The sequence below is a fragment of the Budorcas taxicolor genome, chromosome 1, assembly GCF_023091745.1.
Source record: "Budorcas taxicolor isolate Tak-1 chromosome 1, Takin1.1, whole genome shotgun sequence".
Taxonomy (NCBI): Eukaryota; Metazoa; Chordata; class Mammalia; order Artiodactyla; family Bovidae; genus Budorcas; species Budorcas taxicolor.
Window position 1 is genome coordinate 164,735,233 of NC_068910.1, and position 8,230 is coordinate 164,743,462.

An 8,230-nucleotide genomic window follows, 5' to 3' on the forward strand; every position below is an offset into this window, starting at 1 on the left:
ATAAAATAAGGGCCAGTTAAATTTGTCAAATTATTAATTCACTAACTTTACATGTCAAAGTACAAAAATTGGAGACATTGAAGGCATGTGAATCCTAAATACATGTGAGGTCAGTTGTTAAAAAACAGATTCAGTTCAGTTCAGTAGCTCAGTCGTGTCCAACTCTTTGCGACCCCATGAATTACAGCACGCCAGGCTTCCCTATCCATCATAATCTCCCGAAGTTCACTCAGACTCACGTCCATTGAGTCCATGATGCCATCCAGCCATCCCATCCTCTGTCGGCCCCTTCTCCTGCCCCCAGTCCCTCCCAGCATCAGAGTCTTTTCCAATGAGTCAACTCTTCGCATGAGGTGGCCAAAGTACTGGAGCTTCAGCTTTACCATCATTCCTTCCAAAGAAATCCCAGGGCTGATCTCCTTCCGAATGGACTAGTTGGATCTCCTTGCAGTCCAATGGACTCTCAAGAGTCTTCTCCAACACCACAGTTCAAAAGCATCAATTCCTCAGCACTCAGCCTTCTTCACAGTCCAACTCTCACATCCATGCATGACCACTGGAAAAACCATAGCCTTGACTAGACGGACCTTAGTCGGCAAAGTAGTGTCTCTGCTTTTGAATATACTATCTAGGTTGATCATAACTTTTCTTCCAAAGAGTAAGCGTCTTTTAATTTCATGGCTGCAGTCACCATCTGCAGTGATTTTGGAGCCCCCCAAAATAAAGTCTGACACTGTTTCCACTGTTTTCACATCTATTTCCCATGAAGTGATGGGACCGGATGCCATGATCTTCGTTTTCTGAATGTTGAGCTTAAAGCCAACTTTTTTGCTCTCCTCTTTCACTTTCATCAACAGGCTTTTAAGCTCCTCTTCACTTTCTGCCATAAGGGTGGTGTTATCTGCATATCTGAGGTTATTGAATCTATGACATTTGTTAAAAGATAAAAAATAAACTCTTATAGACTCAGTGTCAGCAGATCCAGGGCATTAAAAACATGAACATTTATTTGTATTATGCATTAAAAGTACATATAAGTTTTATTCAAAAGCATAACTTAAACATATTACCACTATAGGTGTTTTTGTCAAAGATTTATCCACAGGGTCCACATTTTCCATATGTCTATTCAGATTTTCATCTTCTTATTATCACTCTCAGAATATTAATTGATTAATTTCACTATATTCCATGGAACCATTAAAAGTTTTCCTGAAATTAGAATATAATCACATTTCTTTTAAGAAACAATGGCATTTGTCTTTATAAAAAATTCATCTTTTTACCAAGATTTAACTAGATTTAACTTTTTTGTCTCCTATGTAGTCATAGATTTGAAGGGTCAGAAAGACTCATACCAGTTGACAATGAGTAATTACCTAACTATTTGTGTGTGTTTTTACTTTATGCACCCTGTAATTTGAGGATCCCAATTTTTGCCTTCTGAAATGTGTCTGCATAAGAAATGAATTAATTTTACATTAGTAGTTGGAGTGTCTAAAATTACATTTCTAGGTATTTATCCAAGGTAAATGAAAATATGTGTTTACACAAAGACATATGTGAAGTCGTTTATATGAGATCTGCATAAAGTAGATAAAAGCTGGAAACAACCCAAATGTCAACGAGCAAATGACTAATTAAATTGTGAGGTAGTCTTAAGATGGAATGAAATAGAGTAGAACTTTGAACAAAACAAGTTTAAACTGCACAGGTCCAATTATGAGTGATTTTTTTTTCTCAATAAACATGTAATACAGTACTACATGAGAGTTGAATCGTTCATGCACAATGATGGAGAGGTAAGGCTGAGGGCTGACAGTAAAGTTATAGGTATATTTCTGAGTTCTTGAGCTGCCCCTTACCTTTGAATTGTTTAAGGGTCAATTGTACTGTTCGTCAGTAAAAGTAACAAGCTACTAAATACACCTAAAATGTGGATGCATCTCAAGATTTCAGAGAAAAAGTCATACACCCAACACTAAATAATTCCATATCATTCAAAGACTGAATCATCACATTGCTTGTTTGAAACTCTTTTTAAGACAAATTTCGTATAAATTAAGGAAAACAGGTCATTTGTTTCCTAGGTTTTAGGTGTGAGAGAATGAGCCATAAGGGAAACTTTCTGGGTGATGTAAATGTTCTGGATCTTGAATGTATTATGGTTACATGGATGTACAAATTGATTAAAACCACTGAAAAATATGATTGATATGAGTGCATTTTATGTATGTAACTTTTATATTAATAAATATGATTTTAAGACATGAGTATTTTTTTCTTAAATGATGCAGATATATAAAATTAGTTGTCAACATTTAAATCTTGTTTTTGTTTTTAAATTCTTCATTTTTGTGAGTGATACATTTTTTGGTTTAGGATAATATAGTTTTACCCTTAAATTCATTTCTGTATTCCATTTCTAGTGATTTTTTTGGCTTGAATTTCAACTTTTAAGTTGTTTGTTTTATAAAATTCACTGCATTTTGAGGTGGTTTGTAATGTAGTGAAAGCCAATAAAATCCTGATTGCACTAGTTAAAATTGCAATTTGCTCTCTGATATCCATCATTGCTTATACTGTTCTATTTTTCTTCTGTAACACTAGGGACTTTTAACAAATTGTATAATTTAGTTATTATTAAAGATTTTACTGAGGTATAATTAATTTCAGGTGTACACATAATTGATATTTGATATATTGCTAAGTGATGACCCCAATAATCGAATTAATATCTGTCATACATAGTTATAAAACCCTTTTTCTTGAGATGAGAACTTTTAATTTAATTATTGTTGATAATTTTGCTGTTTATTGTTTGTCTCTTCTACAAAAGTGTCAGTACTATAGCATGAATTTTTGTCTGATTTTTCTAATGATACTTGACATGTAGGATCAAATAAATAAGTGAATGAGTGAATAAATCTGAATTGTGATGTAATGTTGGTATATTTAATATTTCTGGAAAAAGTATCAAAATGAGAGGTTTTGATCACGTGTGAAGTTGTGTCATATCACAAGTGGAAATTAAATTTTCCACACCACAGATTTTTATTTTTCCTTAAATGATTGTTTCTCAGCATTTTTTCCTATTTTTAGAAAAAATTTTATTGTTAATTGTTTATTATTTTAGCTCAAATCTCGTTTACTGTATTTATACATTAAAATTGCCATGAGTTATCTTTGCAGGCCCTATGAGCTGAGAGAATTAGAAAATATGGAGAAGGCTCAACAATGACAATTACTACAAGGACATATTTTGTTTAATAGTTGGAAAATTGAAAAATCTGCTCAGCTCCTGATGCTAGCATGAGCCAGTCTCTAAACTCAATCCCTGCCACCAACTTCAAACAGTAAAGTAAGGACAAGTTAGGGAAAGGCAGTTTTCAAAGGGAGGTGCCAACCTGTTCTCATAGCCTTCAATGTCAATGGATCTCACATCTCAAAGGTAGCCTTGCAATACCTGATTCACTTTAAAGAATTCTGCATTTTGAACTTTACCTAGCTAATCTTTCATTATCTTCCCTAGCACCATATCAAAGGATTACTGTTAACAACATGAAGAGACCTCCACAGGCTAATGTTGACCAGCTTTGTATCTATTTTATTACTCAATAATCATACAGAAAATCTGAATATTTTCAGAGCTATGATTTTTAATTTCTCAGTTCCTAAATTTCTAGTGAACTGATAGATTACCCCTCCCCAATAAACCAAAGAAAATTTTGAATAGCCCAATATACAAAATAATGCAAGATGTGATTTGAATTACTGGAAACTGATTGCTGCCCCACTCCTTGCACTGTGTAAATTATAGTATTTGTATTAGTAAAGATTGTACCATATCTTACAGTTTGCATATGTCTAATTTAATCATCAACTAAACCTGTGAAGAAACAGAGATTTTTATAGATTTTCAGTAACTTAAAAAAAAAAAAGTGTTTTAGACATATGGAGAAACAGATCTGTCTCCAACTTCAGTGCTTGCTTTTTTTTTTTTTCAAAACTACAGTTGTTCCTATTGGCACTGAATGGTGATTTTGCAGTTTGGGTTATCTGGAAATACACATTGGGATGAAGTTTGGGCTGCAAGATATTTCTTTAAAGATAAATACATGTGCAAAGAAAAGGAGAGAAATAAGATCAGGCATTGGAATAGTCTTACTGGGCTTCTCTAGTGCCTCAGCTGGTAAAAAATCTGCCAGCAATGCAGGAGACCTGGGTTCATTCCCTGGGTTGGGAAGATCCCCTGGAGAATGGAAAGGCCACACACTCCAGTATTCTGGCCTGGAGGATTGCATAGACTGTATAGTCCATGGGGTCACGAAGAGTTGGCCACCACCGAGTGACTTTCACTTCACTTCACTACTTTGTTGCAATCAGGACAAATCAAAGGCAATCTGGCAAAAAGCTCAGGGAATATTAGGATCCATTGAAATGGCCTAGACTAGGCCAGGATGGTGAGTCTTTATAACCCTCCCTGTCTCTTTCAGTCAACAGCAATGGATTGACAGCCGGCTAGTCAGTTCTGCGAAACTAGGGCAGAGCCAGGAGTAGACAGCTGCAAACCGTTGGCTGACTGCATGCTCCACAGCAAGCAGGCAGCCGTACTTCCTGGAAGTGGAATTTGGACAACAAGTTCTGTGTGTAATACAAATGTTATGAAAAGAAGTGTCTTCCCTAAATCTCTGCATTGCTCCCATTCTTCGACATCCCAAATATGGAGACTTAGGGAGAAAGCAAACCTTTTGGAAATGCCTCTTTCCCTGTTTTGTTTTTCTTTCTTTCATTCTGCATTTATTAAAGTATAGTTGACTTACAACATTATATGTTTCAGTTGTACAACATAGTGTTTGTATATTTTTAGAGATTATAATTCATGTAAAGAATATGCCTGCAATGCAGGAACCACAGGAGACGGGGATTCAATCCCTGGGTTGGGAAGAATCCTTGGAAGAGGGCATGGCAACCCATTTCAGTATTCTTGCCTGGAGAATCCCATGGACAGTGGAGCCTGGCAAGCTACAGTCCATGAGGTCACAAAGAGTCAGACACAACTAAAGCAAATTAGCATGCATACAAAGATATTAAAAAATATTGAATATATTTCCTGCTTTTAAATACATGTAAAGCCTATCAAATCTCATAGATTTTAAAAAGGTGGATATAAACAAATAAAAGAGTTATTTGGAAAATAAACTGTAAGATAACAATTCTTCATCTCCTATAGTAAATACCCCCCAATCCTTTAATGTACTCTAGTTAGACTTTGATAATTGTTATTATTGTACTTTCTCTGTTTTATTACAATTTATCTTTTATGCATTTAAAAAGATTATGAAGGCTGAACACTATGTATTATTCAGTTTTGTGGTATATTATTGACTAGCCCTTATTAAGCACTTGCTAAACATTTTCTGAATGAATGTGTAAGTTTCACATCCTTCTTTCTCTACAATCCTAAAACTATTTTCTTATTACATATTTTCCTTCTTAACCGGGTTTAAAAGAACACAGAAATTAAAGAAATAGAATAAATCAACATTTAAATTAGTAAAATTTTTTGATAATTCTACATAGACACATCAAAAGACTAGGTGTTTTGTAGATATTCACACAACAATTCATCAAGAAATAAAAATTTCAAGTTTCTCAAAGTAATTAATTTCTATCAAGATAGTAATCCATTAGTGAGTTATTACCTTATATTTATGCTAGGCACTAAATAGCTAGAATGTAAGAAAAAGTGTTAACTGTAACCTTTAAAGCATATCCATCAGAAAAAATAATTTTAATGTAGCAACACTATAGAAATATAAAGAAGGAAGGGGAAATATTGCTGAAGAAAATTATAAAATTGCAGACCAATGAAATTTCTAAAACAGAAAATCAGAGTAATGTGAATTTCCTGACAACTTAATTTGATGGTTTAAATGTACTGCTACACAGGTCCAGGTAGGCTTTAATTCTCCTGGATCACTATCTTTATCTTTGGATTATTATTATTATAGCATCATTCAAATCTTCCTTTAATTTTGTTTCATTTCTGTTACACTACCAAGTAGTCTAATCCCTCCTATTTTGCTTCCTGACTTCTTTTGTGCTTTCTTCAAGTTATTTAACTTATAAGTTATATTATTGTCTCCTGTGATCATCTGGGCCAGTTTCAATGTCCAAATTGATGAGTTATCTAATCCCACCTCATAGCAGTTGACCTCCTTAATTTTTCACTCAATATTAAGGCTGTGAGATCAATCTATGTTAATTCACTAAGCTGGAATCTATTTTTGACAACGTTTGAATACACTAAAATTTATTGCTCCATTGTACCGTTGTTGGACATTTGTTTTTTTCCCAGTTCTTGTCTATTTTTAGCAAAACTGATTTAAATATGTTTTTGCATATAGCTCATAAATCATTTGTCCAAGACTACTATACTTGTACACAATACACAAACAGAATTGTGTTGTAGGAATATGTATTGTTAAATTTATCATGTGATCTCAAGTTATTTTCCAAAGTGATAGTTAAATTTCACCCTTTGAGCCCCAAAGTGCGGAAGAATGTATTACTTTATATCTTTGCCAAAATTTTGACTAACAGACATTTTAATCTTTGCCCAAATGTTAGTTATAATATATGAAGTAGTATCTCATTATGGTTTTAACTTTATTTTCCTGATTAATAATGGATAGATATCTCATTTTCTTTATAATAAAATGTCTCCTCATGAGTTTTGTTCATTTTCTATTTGTTGTTTATATTTAAACATATTCATTTATAAGGGTTTTTAAATTATATGAATACTAATCATTTTTTAATATGTGTTTCAAGTATATTTTCCTAGTTTTTGAATATCTTTTCATTCTTTTAATGCTATCTTCTGAAGAATAGATTTTCTTAATTTTAAGGTAGTAAAATATATATCAATCTCTGTGTTTTTACAGTTAGTGATTTTTTTAAAGTAATTTTATTATCAAGGTTTGAAATGATTCTCCTTCATTATATTATAAAAGGTTATGGTTTTTCCTTTTACATTTACATATGAACTGGCCTTATACTGATTGTTTAGCTTGCATGAAATGAGGGTATGAGTGTTTTTTCCATCATGTGGATACTCAATAGTACTAGAACACTTTAATAGCAACTCCACTGTGTAGAGTATACTTACAAAAGTTGATTGCAATGCTATCTCCCATCCTCCAAGATCTTCTATAATGTAACATTTCTTCTCTGCCTTCAAAATGTATGTTCTAGGTTCTCTCCTTATGAATGGGCTTATGACAGTACCATTAGGTAGAAATGTGGCAGAACTTATCACAATGTAAAAGATATACACTCTACAACTCAGTGTCTGAACCATTGACATTTATTCCATGAAGGTTTACAAATGTTCTCACTACAGTATTTTTGAGGCATTTGCTGCAGCATTATTATAGTAATAGGAAATAGGAGGGCATCCAAATGTACATTACAAAAGGAAATGGCAAAGTATGATTTATTCATTTCATATATTCTAAATACTTGCAATAGAAGCCAAAAAGATGGACGTGAATCTATATACGCGTTCGTGCATGCTCAGTCATGTCTGACTCTTTGCACTCTACGGACTGTAGGCTGCCAGGCTCCTCTGTCCATGGGATTCTCCAGGCAAGAATACTGGAATGGGTTATCATTTACTCCCCCAGAGGATCTTCTAACCTAGCGATGAAACTGGCATACCCTGAATCTCCTGCGTTGACAGACAGAGTCTTTACCACTGAGCCACCTGGGAAGCCCATGAATCTCTATGCACTGATATGAAAAACTCTTCAAGAAATATCACTGAGTAAAATACAATTTGAGAACAAAGTGCATACTATAAAATTTTCTGTTAAAACTTTATTGTGACTAAATGTATATATTTTATATATGTATATATCAGTTCAGTTCAGTTGCTCAGTCGTGTCTGACTCTTTGTGACCCCATGAATCGCAGCACACCAGGCCTCCCTGTCCATCACCAACTCCTGGAGTTCACTCAGACTCACGTCCATCGAGTCAGTGATGCCACCCAGCCATCTCATCCTCTGTCGTCCCCTTCTCCTCCTGCCCCCAATCCCTCCTAGCATCAAAGTCTTTTCCAATGAGTCAACTCTTCGCATTTTATATATACAATAAACATAAAAAGACTCTGGAAAGTAGAGAGAAGGCAGATAGGATACTAAGAAACTATACAATGATGAGTT